The following is an 18485-nucleotide window of genomic DNA, read 5'->3' on the forward strand; positions in this document are numbered from 1 at the left end:
GAAACTGTCTATTTCTGTCTTAAATTTATTCAATGTCCCAGCTTCCACAGCTCTCTGAGGCAGCGAATTCCACAGATTCACAACCCTCAGAGAAGAAATTTCTCCTCATCTCAGTTCTAAATGGGCGGCCCCTTATTCTAAGATCATGCCCTCTACTTTTAGTCTCCCCCACCAGTGGAAACATCCTCTCTGCATCCACCTTGTCAAGCCCCCTCATAATCTTACATAAGATCACCTCTCATTCTTCTGAATTCCAATGAGTAGAGGCCCAACCTACTCAACCTTTCCTCATAAGTCAACCCCCTCATCCCCGGAATCAACCTAGTGAACCTTCTCTGAACTGCCTCCAAAGCAAGCATATCCTTTCATAAATATGGAAACTGAAACTGCATACAGTATTTCAGGTGTGGCCTCACCAATATCCTGCACAGCTGTAGCAAGACTTCCCTGCTTTTATACTCCATCCTCTTTGCAATAAATGTCAAGATTCCATTGGCCTTCCTGATCACTTGCTATACCTGCATACTATCCTTTTGTGTTTCATGCACAAGTACCTCCGGGTCCCGCTGTACTGCAGCACTTTGCAATCTTTCTCCATTTAAAAAATAACTTGCTCTTCGATTTTTTTTCTACCAAAGTGCTTACCTTACACTTTCGAACATTATACTCCATCTGCCAAATTTTTGCCCACTCACTTAGCCTGTCTATATCCTTTAGCAGCTTTTTTTATGTCATCCTCACACATTGCTTTTCTTCCTATCTTTGTATCATCAGCAAATTTGGCTACGTTACACTCAGTCCTTTCTTCCAAGTCGTTAATATAGATTGTAAATAGTTGGGGTTCCAGCACTGATCCCTGCGGCACCCCACTCATTACTGATTGCCAACCAGAGAATGAACTATTTATCCCGACTCTCTGTTTTATGTTTGTTAGCCAATCTTCTATCCATGCTAATATATTACCCCCAACCCCGAGAACGTTTATCTTGTGCAGTAACCTTTTGTGTGACACTTTATCAAATGCCTTCTGGAAGTTCAAATACACCACATCCACTGGTTCCCCTTTATCCATCCTGTTTGTTTACATCCTCAAAGAATTCCAGCAAATTTGTCAAACATGATTTCCACTTCATAAATCCATGCTGACTCTGCCTGACTGAATTTTGCTTTTCCAAATGTCCTGCTACTGCTTCTTTAATAATGGACTCCAACATTTTCCCAACCACAGATGTTAGGCTAACTGGTTGATCTCAGCTCTGTTGCAATGGGCAAGTAACCACAGAAAGCTGGAAAATCACTGGTTATATTCATGCACTTCCTAGTGTAAAGTTTCAGAGTGTCATTCGTTTGGTCTCTGAAAGCACATACCATGGAGAAGATTGTTCTCCTTAGAACAGAGAAGGTTATGAGGAGATTTAATAGAGGTGTTCAAAATCATTAAGCATTTTGATAGGGTAAACAAGGAAAAACTGTTTCCAATGGCAGAAGGATTGGTAACCAGATGACACAGATTTAAGGTAATTGATAAAAGAACCAGAGATGAGAGGAGAATATTTTCTACGTAGCAAGTTCTTATGATCTGGAATGCACTACCTGAAAGGAAGCAGATTCAATAATAGCTTTCAACAGAGAATTGGATAAATACTTGAAGGAGCAAATTTTACAGAGCTATGGGGAAAGGACAGGGGAGTGAGCCTAATTGGATTACTCTACCACAGGCACAATGGGCCAAATGGTCTCCTTCATTCTATAATTTTATAATACGAAGTTGCTTACTCTGCATTCAAAATAAACTGCAAACTTTTAGAGAAACTATCTAATTCCAATAAAAATAATTGCCTGTACTTTTGATTTAATGTATGCATCAATGTAGATCTTATTACCTCTGTTGATATTGAAATTAAAATGGGTAGATAGGATGTTGAATGAGGGATATATGCTGCAATTCGTCCCAGGCACACTAAAGGCTGATAATTCAGAAGATTCAATCATAGTTAACTGCCTTAAGGTTCCTTTGATAAGGTCTCCAAATCACCAAAAATAAAACCTGCGATGTCCAATTATAGCTCATCTATCTTTTTGTCACTGTTTTAATACCTCAGTATACAATCTTTCAGAAAGAGCCATTAAAATATTACAAATCATCATCAGGCATACTGCTAGTGTATCCTGCACTAATTATCTGTTATGAATACGTGTTATCCTGTTGTAAGTATACTTTGAAGCACAGAAAATAACAGGTTGGATTGTTCCATCTGTAAACTTTGAACCATGCAGCACAAGGAATATTGTCACCAAATGGTTGTTGTTTCATGAAGAGCATCTTGAGTGGTGGACCTGGCATCATTATCTATGTAATTTCCACAAAAAGTTACTTGATAGGGTGAGAACGAATTCAGATATTTGGCTAAAAACATTTTTCAATATTGATTGATTTTTTGTTAAAATCTGTAGTAGTGCTGTGTGGAACTCTGCAACCACAAATTAAATCCACGGAATAAGGTAATTTGTTCAAAAAAGAGATTTAAAAGTAGTGAAGTGGATGGGATGTAATAAGGCCCAGGAAAAAAATAAACAGAATAAATGAAACGTGAAATTGTATCAAATGTGGAAAAAAAGATGCAGTATTGCCAACCAATTAATCCCTGTAGGTAATGGCCCAGAATTTGCAGTCGGAGGTTGTCCATGGGCGAATGCCACCAACCGCAAATATTTCTATGAAAGTAACTGGTGGTCCTGTTGGTTCGGAGACTTGTGGTCCTAGGTCTCTACACAAACGCCCTACGTAGAGGCCCACGTATTCCAAGAGCGTCCCTGGGATCACATGGGCTGGCCTAACCAAACAAAATAGGGGTATTCCCATTCATACTTATGGTGAGTTCTGTTTCTACGGAGCTGCCATAGTATGAATGAGAATACCCCGAAAAACACACAAACACATTAAATAAATTTTAAAAACACATTACATACTTAAAATTAATTAAAATGCAATTTAATTAAATATTTTATACAAATAAAATGTTTTAACAGGGCTAAAAATAAACTTACCTTAATGGACAGGGTTTTTAATATACAAATGAATGATAGCATTTTATTTTTCTATTTTTTAAAACTAATACGCTGGTAAAAGCAGGTCGTACATCTGGTTTTACCAATGGTAGTAGTTTCAAGGGCATTTACTGGGTAGAAGTTGGGCAAACAGCCCTTTTCTCCGGTACATGCGATCTATCAATAGGATTCTTCACAGATTGCAAGTTCCGGGTTTAGCACATGCGCTTCGTATACCTAAACCCAAAATTTGCGCAGCCCCTACAGGCGTGTGCCCACTTCGTACATGCCCATAGGGGGTGGCAAATTCAGGTCCATTATCTTTCTGTAATTTCAGTGTGATAGCATTCACATTTCCACAGTGGTAATGTAATTCTTTTAAACATTCTCTATCCCACCTCACACATCACTCCAGTTAACGGGTATGATGTAATTGGCATCATGGAGACATGGCTCCAGGGTGACCAAGGCTGGGAACTCAACATCCAGGGGTATTCAACATTTAGGAAGGATAGACAGAAAGGAAAAGGAGGCAGGGTGGCATTGCTGGTTAAAGAGGAAATTAATGCAATAAGAAAGGACATTAGCTTGGATGATGTGGAATCGGTATGGGTGGAGCTACGGAATACCAAGGGGCAGAAAATGCTAGTGGGAGTTGTGTACAGATCACTAAACAGTAGTAGTAAGGTTGGGGACAGCATCAAACAAGAAATTAGGGATGCATGCAATAAAGGTACAGCAGTTATCATGGGTGACTTTAATCTACATATTGATTGGGCTAACCAAACTGGTAGCAATGCGGTGGAGGAGGATTTCCTGGAGTGTATAGGGATGGTTTTCTAGACCAATATGTCGAGGAACCAACTAGGGAGCTGGCCATCCTAGACTGGGTGATGTGTAATAAGAAAGGACTAATTAGCAATCTTGTTGTGCGAGGCTCCTTGGGGAAGAGTGCCCATAACATGATAGAATTCTTTATTAAGATGGAAAGTGACACAGTTAATTCAGAAACTAGGGTTCTGAACTTAAGGAAAGGTAACTTCGATGGTTTGAGGCGTGAATTGGCTAGAATAGACTGGAAAATAATACTTAAAGGGTTGACGGTGGATGGACAATGACAAACATTTAAAGATCACATGGATGAACTTCAGCAATTGTACATCCCTGTCTGGAATAAAAATAAAATGGGGAAGGTGGCTCAACCGTGGCTAACAAGGGAAATTAAGGATAGTGTTAAATACAAGGAAGAGGCATATAAATTGGCCAGAAAAAGCAACAAACCTGAGGACTAGGAGAAATTTGGAATTCAGCAGAGGAGGACAAAGGGTTTAATTAAGAGGGGGAAATAGAGTACGAGAAGAAGCTTGCCAGGAACATAAGAACTGACTGCAAAAGCTTCTATAGATATGTGAAGAGAAAAAGATTAGTGAAGACAAACGTAAGTCCCTTGCAGTCGGATTCAGGTGAATTTATAATGGGGAACAAAGAAATGGCAGACCAAATGAACAAGTACTTTGGTTCTGTCTTCACGAAGGAAGACACAAATAACCTTCCGGAAGTACTAGGGGACCGAGGATCTAGTGAGAAGGAGGAACTGAAGGATATCCTTATTAGGCGGGAAATTGAATTAGGGAAATTGAAGGGATTGAAGGCCGATAAATCCCTGGGGCCTGATAGGCTGCATCCCAGAGTACTTAAGGAAGTGGCCCTAGAAATAGTGGATACATTGGTGATCATTTTCCAGCAGTCTATCGACTCTGGATCAGTTCCTATGGACGGGAGGGTAGCTAATGTAACACCACTTTTTAAGAAAGGAGGGAGAGAGAAAGCGGGTAATTATAGACTGGTTAGCCTGACATCAGTACTGGAGAAAATGTTGGAATCAATTATTAAAGATGAAATAGCAACGCATTTGGAAAGCAGTGACAGGATCGATCCAGGTCAGCATGGATTTATAAAGGGGAAATCATGCTTAACAAATCTTCTGGAATTTTTTGAGGATGTGACTAGTAGAGTGGACAAGGGAGAACCAGTGGATGTCGTATATTTGGACTTTCAAAAGGCTTTTGATAAGGTCCCACACAAGAGATTGGTGTGCAAAATCAATATTGAGAAGATTCTACCTGCATCTAACCTGTCCCATCCCGTCAGAATCTTATATGTTTCTATGAGATCCCCTCTCATCCTTCTAAACTCCAATGTATAAAGGCCCAGTTGATCCAATCTCTCCTCATATGTCAGTCCAGCCATCCTGGGAATCAGTCTGGTGAACCTTCACTGCACTCCCTCAATAGCAAGAACGTCCTTCCTCAGATTAGGAGACCAAAACTGAACACAATATTCCAGGTGAGGTCTCACCAAAGCCCTGTACAATTGCAGTAAGAAATCCCTGCTCCTATACTCAAATCCCCTAGCTATGAAGGCCAACATACCATTTGCCTTCTTCACCGCCTGCTGTACCTGTATGCCAACTTGGGTACATGAGGCCTCATCGACATGTGATAGCGCTCGGATGTCACCCCAGTTCCAGCGGATTTTGCCCAGCCAGCTCCTTCCAAGCAGTGCGGGGCCATTGCCCGGAACAATCCAGTGTGGCAGTTCGTGCACCGTGCCCTCGTAGGTGACCTTGACCATGGCGCTACCCAGGACAGTAATAAGCTCTTTGGTGTACATTCTCAGTTTCTTGTGGATGGAGCTCAGGGCTGGTCTGAATGCCTTGTTGCATCACAGTCTCTCAAACATCTTTTTACTCATGATGGATTGGCTAGTGCCAGTGTCCAGTTCCATGGCTACGGGTAAGCCATTCAATTTTACGTTTAGCATTATAGGTGGACATTTCGTCGAAAATCTGTGCACCCGTGTACTTCAGTATCTGCCTCCTCTCTCTGAGGCTCGAAATTGCTTTGATCCACCATGGATCGATCTTCTTCTGCCACGTGGTGGTTAACAGGTTTTGCAGAGCTTGCAGTTCATTTGCAAGCTCGTTGGAGGTGCCCCATTGTTCCACAGCTCTTGCAAACATACCCTTTGAAGCGGACTGAATAGGCTGAATGGAAGCCTCCACAACATCAACAAGGTGTGAATTGCCTTGCATTCATCCTTTGTTGGGGGCTCTGAGTCATCTGGGTCACCTGAGGCCTGCTGGCAGTTGCAGACTTGTGGTTTCTGCCCTGTACATTTCTGCTCGCAAACACAGTTCCAGTTAATTTATGAACATTACAAGCACTTGTGTGCTGAGAGATTTGTTTGGTGTTATCACTGGTGGACATAAACGTCTGTGCTATCGCAATGGCCTTACTGAGGGTTGGTATCTCTACAGTTAAAAGTTTTCGTAGGATGGTCTTGTGGCCAATGCCCAGTACAAAAAAGTCTCTGAACATTTGCTCCAGGTAACCATCAAACTCACATTGTCCTGCAAGTCGCCTTAGCTCGACGACGTAGCTCGCCACTTCCTGACCTTCAGATCGCTGGCACATGTAGAACCGATGCCTCGCCATCAGCACGCTCTCCCTCGGGCTAAGACACTACCGAATCAGTGTACACAGCTCCCCATACGACTTATCTTTGGGTTTCACCGGAGCCAGAAGATTCTTCATGAGGCTGTAGGTCGGTGCCCCGCAGAATGTAAGGCGGACCTCTCTCCTTTTTGCAGCGCTTCCTTCTCCATCCAGCTCATTGGCTACAAAGTACTGGTCTAGCCGTTCGACATAGGCTTCCCAGTCCTCACCCTCCAAGAATTTCTCCAGGATGTCCACAGTTTGCTGCATCTTTGCATTGGATTCGTATTCTCATCGCCAGTTATTGTGTTCCTAACACAGATGAGGCTGCACATGGGGAGGTTAAAGTAACAGTGACCTCAGTCTTTAATAAGACACTCCAAAGTGAGGAACAGGCCTTATATACAGTACTCCCAAGGGATGCTGGGATCCCTTGGGACTTCAGGGGATGAGCTCCCTGGTGGCGGAACATGGGAGTGCATGCTTTACAGATACACAACAGTTACACTTAGCATCAGCCCATACCTGTCAAAATAATCATGGATGAGTTTTAGTCAAAGTATTCCCACTTCTCCAATGCATCCCAAAGCCTTGTTATATACCTTTTATGGACTCACAGAAAACTGTTTTATAAAAACATCCTGAAAAAAATCCCAAGACAAAGTATAGTACAATCTATTTTTAAACCCAAACCTTGAAAAATTAGTCCACGTGTGTTTAAGGAACCAGAAGTCCATTGAAATGGGAAGGATTACACGATGGATCAATCTTTTAAAAATCAAAAACAAAAATTTCAAAGTACATCTTCCAAAGGGAGCATTTTATCTTTAAAGATGCAGCAGGCCTTTCAAATGAGAAAGCTGGAGCTGGCTTCACAAACCTCTTGCTCGATACACTTCAGCTATCATTGAGTAGTTCTAAGGCTTGTCTCACAGAATTAAAAACTTCAAAGCGATCAGCAACACTTAAATATAGTATTGTGACATCCTGCCATTATCTGTGCCATTGAGAAAGGTCAAATTCAACGAAATGCATTTAAAAAAAAAAAGAAAGTAGCGGAAGAATATTTAAAATTTGCAAATACCTGCATGAAAGTGTTTCCACTGTTATAGTGTGACAGGAATAGATTAACAGTGTGGAACTGTTTGATATATAAGATGCTTCAATTGGTTTCTCCTCTTTGTATCTGTTGTGTCTGTAAGCACTCTAGTAATGACTCCACGAGGTAAGGTATTGCACTTGAACTGTTGTGACCTTAGTCCATTTATTGCAGCTCCTGAATGATGTTACAGTAAGGTGAGCTCCCTTTTATACCTGGTTACCTGCGGTGTGCAGGTAACCTCTAGGTCTCTACCAGTTGCATCCTCTGGTGGTACAAGCATATTGTATACAGTGTGAAGATACATTCAAAGGTCTTATGTAACTGTACATCGAGTGTACAGGGTATATACATACACAACATCACTCCCGCCTAAGTCTTGTGCCACTGACCTTTGCACTGACTTGAGTGCCCAAAGCTCTTGCACTTTGTCTGCGGACTCCCAAGTTCTTATTGCCATGACATTGGGAAATGGTCAGCAGTGGACGGTTGGAGGTTGCAGTGGGGTTTGAGTGGGTTCTGGGTGTGATCCATGTGTGCCCATGGCTACATACATCCATTTCCCCCCTCCCCGTACATAGACCATGTGTGTGGCTCGACATCTGCATTTACATACATGTACAGAGAATGGGGAAAAAAAGTAGGATTGGTTACATCATTGTTTTGGTTTTGCAAAAGTGGAACGAGTACATATGACAGGTAAGGTACATACATGATATTACTGTCTTGCCCCTGGGATGTAGGTGCAAGTGGTTGAGGATACTAGTTCAAGAGTGTCCAGGTTGTCTGATGGTGGCGCTGCGCCCCCTGCCAGCTGGGTGAGCTCAGATCGCTCCCTTAGCTGGGTCTCAGGGCCTTTGCCGTTGCCTAGTGGTGGACAGAGCCACAGGAATGTGTGGCCTCCCTGTCCTCCTTTGAGAGCTGCGGGGTCTCCCTGCTGCCCTTCAGCGGTAGTGGGAGCCTGGTCATCCCAGGTTCCGTCAGGAGGGTTGGAGGGTGCTGGCCTCTTGCTCGCGGTATTGACCTTAGTGGCCAGAGAGGTAGGGCCGATCTGGGGCAGGGTGTCAGTAATGGTGCCTGTGCCGTCTGCTGATTGCTGGCCCTGCGGTGGGTATGCTCCCACTGTGTGTGGCCACACACCCTAGGGCATCACATTGGTCCCGGAGGCGCAGGCTACATGATTGGGTAGCCCGCTGGACCTGGGTGCTTCAAACGGGAGGTTGCCCTCAGTTTTGTCGGCGTGCATATTGAACCCGGCATCACACATTATTCCATCGTTTACATTCATGATACATCGGCTCCGATTGCATTCAGGTACAAATTCACATTTGTCAATTACGTCTTTTCCCTCAATTACATATTACTGTATATTACTGGCATCGCTGTACAATATTACATTTAGATACTTGTAGTCATCAATTACATCTTTTCCACATATCCTACCAGCATCGCTGTTCAACAGTACACTTAGATACTTGTATTTGTTAATTACATCTCTTATATTAGTATCACTGGCATCGCTGTACAAAAAGTGGAACTGTCCTTTTAATTGTTCTGGGTTGCCGGTCCCCTTTAAGAGGGCCTTGCATTCTTTACTCCAATCCAGTTCTCTGCTCGGCATCATGTGTTGCTCCCTCAATGCTGCCCCTCGTGGTCTGGTTACGGCCATCTTGATTTCAGGCGCTTCACCTTGTGGTGCGGGCGCCTTCTTCTTTCTCTCCGCGAGGTAGGCTGCGATGATCCTTCTCTCCCCAGGTTCTGCCACGGAAGCCGGAAATTTACCTTCTGCGTCAATCTACTTCCTTCGTAGTCCTGCCACTGGAACCCGGAAGGTGAGGTCTGGTTGTTCGGATTGGATCATCTCGCCGTTGAGTAGTGCGGTCTGTTTCGTCGCCGCGCAGTTGAGTTGGACGGTAGGATCTTCAGGTGCTGCAATGGATCCAAATTTGGGGCCGCATAGGACGTCAATCACCGGGGCCTGGAGGCTTTCCCAACTCCAAATGATTTGGATTTGTTTCATCCATCTTCTTCCTAGCAGCGTTGAACCATCACTAGCAACGATCCACAAAGGTAGCTTGTGCATCGCGCCGCCGTAGGACACCTGGACATCCACACTGCCAACAACTGGGATGGTGTAGTTTGTGTAAGTGAGCAGCTTCACCTGGATCGAGAGCATTTTAGGTTGTTCGATAGGATTGTCCCAGAGTTTCTCGAAGGCCGCCTGGTTTATCAGCGATTAGCTCGCCCCTGTGTCAACCTCCATCGAGACTGGAGCACCGTTGATTTCAACTTCTATTTTCAACGGGGAATTCTCGGTGGAGCAGCTAAACACTCCGTATACCTCTTCCTGGAGCTGAGCTGCCTCCTGGACTTTCTCTTTGTCTTCATCAGCACTAGAGCCCGAGTGATCGGCCAACTCTTCAGCGACTCGGTGAGTAAAATTTATTTTACACATTCGCTGGAGATGACCTTTAGTGTTACAGCCTTTGCAGGTATAGTCTCAGTATCGGCACTGGTGGGCCCTGTGATTTCCTCCACAGCGCCAGCATGGAGCGGGCCAGTTGGTCCCCTGTGATGAATTCAGGGTTGCTGGGCTCGGGTTGCAGCCTTGCCTCTGAAAGGTGCCATTCGGTTCACTGTACTTGCCATGTTAGAGTCCTGGGGTTGAGTCATCATCCTTCTGGAATCGCAGGCCGAGGCCATGAAGGCTTGGCTCACGTTAATTGCCTTCTGCAGGGTGACCGTGGTGTCTGTAGAGAGCAGCCTGTGAAGGAGGCCTTCGTGGCTGATTCCAATAACAAAGATGTCCCTCAGTGCTTCGGTGAAGTGGTCGCCTAAATTACACGGTGCAGCCAATCGTCTCAGGTCCGCAGCATATTTTGCGATTTCTTGGCCTTCGGGCCGCCGGTGTCTGGCTGTGAGGATGCACTCTTTAGGCTTGAGCTGTTCCTGTATTAACGTTACAAGCTCCGTGAATATTTTGATTGTCATCTTCTCTGGGGCTAGCAAGTCCCTGACAAGGCCATGAATGTGGGCCCACAACTGCTGAGCAGAATAGCTCGGCACTTATCAGCCAGCGAGGTCGATGTGTTCCCAGCCAGGTCGTTCGCGATGAAGTAGTGTTCTAGCTTTTCCACAAAGGCATCCCAATCTTTCCCATCAGTAAATTGTTGAAAGTTACCAAGGTTAGCCATTTTTCGCATGGAAATTCGTATCCTTGTCGCCAATTGTTGTGTCTGTAAGCACTCTAGTAATGACTCTACGAGGTAAGGTATTGCACTTGAACTGTTGTGACCTTAATCCATTTATTGCAGCTCCTGAATGAGGTTACAGTAAGGTGAGCTCCCTTTTATACTTGGTTACCTGCGGTGTGCAGGTGACCTCTAGGTCTCCACCAGTTGCACCCTCTGGTGGTACAGGCATATTGTATACAGTGTGAAGATACATTATGTAACTGTACATTGAGTGTACAAGATATATACATACACAACAGTATCATCAGCACGCTTAAGAGGGCACGCAGATAGGTTCCTAGCACTCCGTTAATGTCACTCTGAACCACATGCTAGGAGGAGGCCAAATGTAGCACAGTGTGGCCTTATCCTCTGATAGTCCATTACTCTTTTATGGGAAGCTCCCCCTTTCTGGCTAACACTTTTCAAGGTGTCAGCCTTAGCACAGTGGTAGCACTCTTGTCTCCACAAATGCCCAGTTATCACCCCGCACTTTTCTTTTGCCTCTAAGAGGTCAATTTCGCGCCAGTCGCAACGCTTCCTGCCGCGGCATTTAACTATCATTTAATTCGAAGTGACCGCCCCAAACCCAGTGCAGGGATGTGAAACTAAGTTTCCGCCTGCCCACTCACGTAAAAGAGTTTTCAAAGAAGATCAGGAAAGCTGTCCTAGTAATATTTATCCCACAACCAACACTTATTTGTCACTTATTTCATTGCAGATTGTGGGATCATGCTGTGTGCAAATTGGCTGTCACATTTCCTTACATTACAACAATGAATTCATATGAAAAGTACTTAATTGGCTTTGAAGCACTTTAGGACTTCCTGAGATTGTGAAAAGTGCTAGAGAAATGCAAAGTTTTGTTTCTACAGCATTCCGAATGAGATCAGGAACTCAATGTCAGTGGACTTTTGGGAGAAAATCTACATCTTATGAATCTGTGCTTCACACACTACGACACTATCATGCTGTGCCATTGTGGGTAGGATTGGATACCTGTAATGGTTTATTCCAGAAAGGCATTTTTTCTGAATAATGTTTCTAATGTTGTTTATGAATGTTAAAAGAAAGCCCAGTGTAAGGCAGCATCATTGAGTTCACTGATCTACATCGTTTTGAACTATACTGGAGACAATCTTGGTGTTGCAACTGTCCAATTTGCATTTCACAGTGGGGCGGTATCTACACCTATATAGCAAATCTGGTTGAAGTGTTGACTTCGCGCTTGGTTTCTGCCCAATCCAGTTTTTAGGTTGATCTCGATCTAGGCAGCCAGAGCTGTTGCCAGAAGTGGACAATATGGTCATTATTATAAGCAAATCAGAGCTAAATGACACCATTGAGAAGCCAATACCACTTTTTCCTTTGACCACGTTGCTAATGATAGTTCCTGCTCCTCCACAAACCATGGCCGGTATAAATCGGAAGGTCTCTATTTCCAGTGATATTTGGAATCATGCATTCATAGAATGTTACAGCACAGAAGGAGGCCATTAGTCCCATTGTGCCTGAGCCAGCTCTTTGAAAGAGCTCTCCAATTAGTCCCAAATGAATCACTTCAGGCTTCTCTGCGTTGTCAGACAGGAAGAACTGGTTGTCAGACAGGAAGCAAAGAGTAGGAGTAAATGGGTACTTTTCAGAATGGCAGGCAGTGACTAGTGGGGTACCGCAAGGTTCTGTGCTGGGGCCCCAGCTGTTTACATTGTACATTAATGATTTAGACGAGGGGATTAAATGTAGTATCTCCAAATTTGCGGATGACACTAAGTTGGGTGGCAGTGTGAGCTGCGAGGAGGATGCTATGAGGCTGCAGAGTGACTTGGATAGGTTAGGTCTGTGGGCAAATGAATGGCAGATGAAGTATAATGTGGATAAATGTGAGGTTATCCACTTTGGTGGTAAAAACAGAGAGACAGACTATTATCTGAATGGTGACAGATTAGGAAAAGGGGAGGTGCAACGAGACCTGGGTGTCATGGTACATCAGTCATTGAAGGTTGGCATGCAGGTACAGCAGGCGGTTAAGAAAGCCAATGGCATGTTGGCCTTCATAGTGAGGGGATTTGAGTACAGGGGCAGGGAAGTGTTGCTACAGTTGTACAGGGCCTTGGTGAGGCCACACCTGGAATATTGTGTACAGTTTTGGTCTCCTAACTTGAGGAAGGACATTCTTGCTATTGAGGGAGTGCAGCGAAGACTCACCAGACTGATTCCCGGGATGATGGGACTGACCTATCAAGAAAGACTGGATCAACTGGGCTTGTATTCACTGGAGTTCAGAAGAATGAGAGGGGACCTTATAGAAATGTTTAAAATTCTGACGGGTTTAGAACAGGTTAGATGCAGGAAGAATGTTCCCAATGTTGGGGAAGTCCAGAACCAGGGGTCACAGTCTAAGGATAAGGGGTAAGCCATTTAGGACCGAGATGAGGAGAAACTTCTTCACCCAGAGAGTGGTGAACCTGTGGAATTCTCTACCACAGAAAGTAGTTGAGGCCAATTCACTAAATATATTCAAAAGGGAGTTAGATGAAGTCCTTACTACTCGGGGGATCAAGAGGTATGGCGAGAAAGCAGGAAGGGGGTACTGAAGTTTCATGTTCAGCCATGAACTCATTGAATGGCGGTGCAGGCTAGAAGGGCTGAATGGCCTGCTCCTGCACCTATTTTCTATGTTTCTATGTTTCTAAATCTCATCTACCGAGTGTCTGCCTATTTCACCAGTCTATATCCTCCTGAAGTCTGTTACTATCCTCCTCACTGTTTACTACACTTCCGGATTTCGTGTCATCTGCAAACTTTTACATTATGCCCTGTATACCCAAGTCCAGGCCATTAATATATAACAGAAAGAGCCATATTCCCAACACCGATGGCTAGGGGAAACCATAGCAAACTTGCCTCTGGTCTGAAAACAGCCGTTCACCACTACTTTCTGCTTTCTGTCCCTTAGCCAATTTCATATCCACACAGCCATTGCTCCTTTAATCCCATGGGCTTCAATTTTTCTAACGTTTATTATGTGGCACTTTATCAAACACCTTTTAAAAGGCCGTGTACACAACATCAACCATACTACTCTTATCAACCCTTTCTGTTACTTCATCAAACAATTCAATCAAGTTAGTCAAACACAATTGGCCTTTAGCAAATCCATGCTGGCTTTCATTTATTAACCCATATTTTTCTGAACAAGCAGCCTCTAGGAGATCACTCATCCAACTGAAGCCCGTATCCATTCACCCTTCAAGTCTGTGCAAGGCAAAGCCAAAGCATGCATGCTCCAGTATGAGCATCCCTGAGAGATGCTATTACTGGTGCGATAGACCTTTACAAGCACGGCCTGGTTGCAATTTCCATTGAGATGACCACATGCTGCATGGTTGATGGCAGAGTGTTGATGTCATGCATCAGAACCCCACACAAGTTGGTAGTGGATACCTGCACACTACACAGCATATTGCGAAAGCTCCCTGGCAAACAGTCCAATGAATTCAGCAATTACTGGTGCACAGAAATCATTTTTCTTTTGAAGGCTGGACCAATAAAGTCTGCATCTCTGCTCTCTTCAGCAGAGTTAGAGTGCAAGTTTGCCCTCAAGTGAGCTGTTTCCTGGATTATCATTTCCACCCAAGTCATCTGATGGATCTAGAAAAGTGGGAGGGGATCAAGGGATGGCACGGGTTGTGGCAAGGGTAAGCAAAAGCAATGCAATACACTACCAGTTGTGCACGCCACTGAGTGTGTGGGTCTGAAACTGTGGGAGTCAGAGGGTAAAGTAGAAAGAGAAAATGAAGGGAAGATGCCTAAACACCTTGCTGTGCCTAGCCTCTAGCCTGGCCATCTTTGATGCTGTATGCTTTCTCTCTGCCAATAATGGCTATGGTGAACTGTTCCATTGGTGTTAATGTCTTTAGACTGGCAGGATCTAAAGTTCTAGTTGTCTCACTTCTGTTGTGTGCCAGCTTATCCTGCAAGTAGAGTGGAAGTGGGCTAATATGTGCTTTAAAGGTTTTTAATAAGTCTGTATGCTGACAGGGAAAATCAGCAAGTGAGGCTAAGAAGAGAAGGTAGTTGTGAGGGCAGTCACAGGATTTGAGGGTATGAGTTCAAGCAAGAAGGAGGAGCAGCGAAATGTTTCCTGTTGAGTTTATAAAGCTTTAGGAAGCAGGAATTGAGCAGGGAAATGAAGGATTGATAGTATTGCAGCTAAAATAGGATCATACAGGGCTATGCAGACAATATGAGAGATGTGAAAGGACGATTTATCTTGAAAGCCTTGGTCAGATTATTATTTTGTTCCTGCACTACAGCCAGGTCTTGAGATCAAAGCATGGTGGCATTGATATATTTTTCCACTTCTCTCCATGGCTATTGAACAATTTGTCTTGGCACCCATTGTCTATTGGAGGGGAGAAGGTCCTCCTTCCAGCTGCTCACTTAGTCAATCCATACTATATCGAAGAACCTGGAGGTTCTAGTCGAAGACTTCTTTCTTGCTGCACAATCTCACTCCCCGCACTGTAAAAAGCATCCACCCTCCTTTAATGTGCTTCAGGATGCTTTTAAGTATCAGCTTCCTGTTGGATTTCCTACCATCCCAATTGGAGAGCTGTCCACAACAACAACAACAACAACTTGTATTTATATAGTGCCTTTAATGTAGTGAAACGTCCCAAGGCGCTTCAGAGGAGTATTACGAGATAAAACGTTTGACACGGAGCCACATAAGTAGAAATCAGCGCAGGTGACCAAAAGCTTGGTCAAAGAGGCAAGATTTAAGGAGTAACTTGAAGGAGGAAAGACAGATAGACAGGCAAAGAGGTTTAGGCAGGGAATTCCAGAGCTTAGGGCAGAGGCAACAGAAGGCATGGCCGCCAATAGTTGAGCGATTTCATCAGGGCTGCTCAAGAGGGCAGAATTAGAGAAGCGCAAACATCTCAGGGGTTGTTGGGCTGGAGGAGATTACAGAGCTAGGGAGGGGCGAGGCCATGGAGGGATTTAAAAACAAGGATCAGAACATTGAAATCGAGGCATTGCTTAATCGGGAGCCAATGCAGGTCAGCTTGGTGTCAAAAGGAGGTAAGATTGGTGGTGGGGGACAGGGAGTGGGGGTGTGGGGGTGGAAGGGGGATATGGGTGGAGAGCGATATGGGAAGTGCTCAGAAATAGTCTTATCTGCGATTCCAATGAAATACGAACTCCGATTGTAGTTTTAATGTCACTTTATTTTGGCCGCAGTAAAAAGCTCTTGGCTTTAAGCCAGGTCTTTGTCCTTCTGATATCACATGGCCAAAATGGCTGTATTTATACCGGGTTCAATTTACAGAAAAGAACTCGCCTTCTTTGACCTTATTGGCTCAATTAATAGTCTTTTAACCTTTTAATTGGCTCGCTACCCAAGGTCCTAAAATGTCAAGTTGATTGATGATTTAATGCAACATGCTGAACTGCACGTAGACATGGGAGTCTGTGTTTTCTCAACCCATCTAAATGCAGCCTGTTTGAATTCTCTATCAATCCCCTCTTTGATTCTTTCACAAACTGAATCATAAAACATCAGGTATCACTGGTTAAACATTCTACAAAATAATTTCATATAGAGTTTCCTTCTAAAATTTGTTGATGTGTTTCGCCACATGTCCGGATGAGTAGATTCCACACAAATTTACACCAACCCGAGTTCCATCGTGGCCACAATGGAAGTCAGGTTTCAGTAGGTTAATTAACCTTATTCCAATGTTAGCTGTTTCTTTGTCAGCAACACTCCGGGGCCTGTCCAGGCTTTTCCATCTGTTTTATTCAGAATCCCCGTTACGTTAAAAATTCCCACATCGGCCCAGTTTGGACGGTTCCGTGGCTTGATTATATTATAATTCTGGGAGCAGTTACTATACCCCATATTTTGGCCTTCTTTGATGTTTCTAATCAGACAGACCGATTCCCCCGGTCTTCCTATTCCTGTTGTATTAATGATAACAAAAAATGGGGGCCGTTTGGAATTATTGTACCACGGTTGGTATCCCCCTTCAAAGGTAGTCAGATTGTAACCTGCTGACTTCCATTTACTAGCCCAGTTTTCCGTATCCTGAAACGCATTGCCTGTTTTGTTTTGATTAATTATCCACTCAGCCATTTCCAAGATATTCAAGGGAACTGGCCTCAAGGGAATCCCTCCCTTTGGTGAATAGGAATATGCGCACATACCCAACAACTAGAAATGTTATCTTGTTCGGCATAGCTGTATGACATATATAAAAAGGTATTTACATGTAATTCCCTTGCTACCCTACTATTTCCCTTTGGTGCAGACGGTCGGCTAGTAAGAAGTAGGCCTATGCCTAGAATACCTACAGTCAATAATACAGTAAATTTATACATTTTCGCAAAAAGTAATTGTCCTTATTAGATTTCAGCTTCAGTTACGGGTGCTCATTTAACGTGTGAAGCGTGGATCCAGGATTTCTTTCCTTGGACTTTAACAGCTGCCTGGGTGGTCAATAACACATGATAAGATCCCTCCCACTTGGCACCCAAAGGTTTTTTATGCAACTTTTTCACATACACCCAGACTCCCGGGATGATGTCGTGTCCTCCTTCGGGTGGATTACCCCAAGCTGCCGATACCTGTCGGGAAACAGAACTAATAGCATTGGTTAGGTTCTGACAGTATGATAACAAAGTGTCACTCATTAAGTGAACATCAGCTTTCCGTAAATCAATAGTTCCTGGCAGCGACATGGGTCTTCCTGTTATAATTTCAAATGGGCTTAGACCTGTAGTTCTGTTCGGGGTTGCCCTAATGCTGCATAGCACTATTGGTAGTGCTTGGAACCATGGTGTTCCTTCTTGGTGATATTTGGCAAGCCGTTGTTTCAGAGTTCGATTCATTCGTTCTACTTGTCCTGATGATTGTGGATGACAAGGACAGTGTAAATCCCACGTAATGTTCAGTAATCTACAGACTTCTTGGCAGACAGCACCTGTGAAGTGTGTTCCCTGATCTGAGTCAATGCTACTCGGGACTCCCCATCGGGGAATGTAATCCTTACACAAGACCTTTGCAGTGTGATTGGCTGTGGCTCTTTTAGTTGGGACAGCTTCTACCCATCTAGGGAATCTGTCGACCATGACAAGAATGTTAGTGTATCCTTGGCATGAAGGAAGAGATATATAATCAACCTGCAGATGCTGGAATGGTCCGACAGGGGCAGGGGGCCTCAGTTGGGGCATTACTGTGATGGGTCCAGAATTATTTTTCTGGCAAACCACACAGCGGTCTGTTACCAGCTGGGCATGTTTTTTAAATCCCTGACCCAACCAGCTTTTCTGGAACTGTGCCGTCATCTGTTGTGAGGCCAAGTGTCCCCACGAGTGGATCTGTTGGGCTAAAAAAGGCATAAGCGCTTGTGGCGCGACTGGCTTGACGGTAACTCTTTGTCTCCAGACATCATCTTTACATAGCTTAATTCCTGCCTCAATCCATGTCCATTTTTCCTCTCAGGAGCACTCACCTTGCATTGTTTGAAGGTCTCGTGTCAGAGTCCTGAGTGCTTTCAATCTGCACATCTGTGTTGGTTCTTCTGGAGGAATGCCCTGTGAGGC

Source organism: Pristiophorus japonicus, chromosome 1 (assembly GCF_044704955.1).
Source record: "Pristiophorus japonicus isolate sPriJap1 chromosome 1, sPriJap1.hap1, whole genome shotgun sequence".
NCBI lineage: Eukaryota > Metazoa > Chordata > Chondrichthyes > Pristiophoridae > Pristiophorus > Pristiophorus japonicus.